At 43.9% G+C, this 1453-nt stretch overlaps 1 pseudogene; it reads right to left on the bottom strand.

Annotated features, from left to right (window-relative positions):
• Nucleotides 1–263: 263 nt before the first annotated feature.
• On the bottom strand, nt 264–1129 carry LOC149248117 (caffeic acid 3-O-methyltransferase 3-like; annotated as a pseudogene).
• Nucleotides 1130–1453: the final 324 nt, after the last annotated feature.

Here is a 1453-nt window from a genome sequence, read left to right as displayed (position 1 = left end):
CAGTCATCGATAATCCACTGCAATAAATGACAATAGAATGTTATTAGTCCTCAACAAATCCACTGCAGTAAATGACAATAGAAAAGTATTGGCCGTCAACATGAAGACCATAGATGAAATCGTCACCTTCATCATGACTGCATCAACAGAAGGTATGTGCTCGAACATATTTCCCTCCTCATACTCCACTCTTGCAACACTCCGTCATTCCCAATCATAAATCATCATCAACTTGCTATCGTGTTATATATATCAACAAATTTATTATATTAATGGTGACCAACATTACAAATCTAATTACCAGTTATGGTAGGCGCAGTGGCAATGACATGAGGCAGATCCAGATTAATCCCACGAATGTGTGAATGTTCCTTCACAATGATGGACAAGGCAGAGCCCATACCTCCTCCAGCATCTACCAGCATCGCCATACTCTTAAACCCATCTTCATACATCTTCGCCACGGAAGCCATGACGGATCTAGTGTTAGTGGCCATGGCCTCATTGAAAATCTTGTTGAACTATGGATTGTTGCCTAGGTATTCCCAGGGATCCATACCATGAGCTTTGTTAAATGTGTAGTAGCCCTCCAAGATAGGTTCCTGCAAACGTTGAAAGGCTTTTAGGTAGACATTGTTTGATATCAGGAGCAGGAAAGGCCCACATGATTGCTCATTTCCTCCATGCACCAGCAACTTCGAAATGCCCGTCAAGCCGAACTTTATTTTCTTGGTGTCTGCATCGTCTGCCTGATCGTCCTCTTCTTGTTCAGCGAAAACTCCATAGGATGCAAGGAACCTCAGAATTATGTAGAGGTATCCCACATCTAACTGGGAATTGCCAGTTGATGAGGAATTAGCAGCAGCAATATGAAAGGCAATCTGCTCCGCAGATGGAGGACCTCCGTTGCCTCGTGTGGCGATGATGTCAGGAATGTTGAGCAACACGGCTACTTTCAAAGCCAATGGCTTGACAGCAGAGAGTATCATCTCATACAGCTGGAGCTCCTGCGTTTCTGCGGATTCCCGTGATGAGTCGATGTCTTGCCCGGTTACAGGAGCCAAAACATGATGAATCAAGTCCATGGGAGGTGCGAGGGTGAGCATAGACAAATAAAGGAATGGGTATTGAAGGGGGAGCACGTATGGAATGGGATGAAGCTGCGTGTTTCTTTAGAAGCTAGTGATCCATTTATAGATGAAACCGTTGTTTTACGTCAATCCTACTAACAATGGTGGTGGGAGGGAGGCAATTCCTATTTCCAACCCCATTGAAACATAAATGCAGCCTGACATGCAAGGGATATAGCAGTTGCTTTGTTGCTAAAATGCCAAAGTCAACCCCATTGAAACATAAATACAAGAGAACTGCTATATCCCTTGCATGTCAGGCTGCATTTATGTTTCAATGGGGTTGGAAATAGGAATTGCCTGGGAGGGATAAGATTCAAAGG

The sequence above is a fragment of the Pinus tabuliformis genome, chromosome 7 (assembly GCF_031772625.1).
Source record: "Pinus tabuliformis cultivar Carrire ecotype Pingquan chromosome 7, CPIR1, whole genome shotgun sequence".
NCBI classification, from domain to species: domain Eukaryota; kingdom Viridiplantae; phylum Streptophyta; class Pinopsida; order Pinales; family Pinaceae; genus Pinus; species Pinus tabuliformis.
Note: the sequence above shows the minus strand (reverse complement) of the source record. Positions and strands in the feature narration are given on the sequence as shown.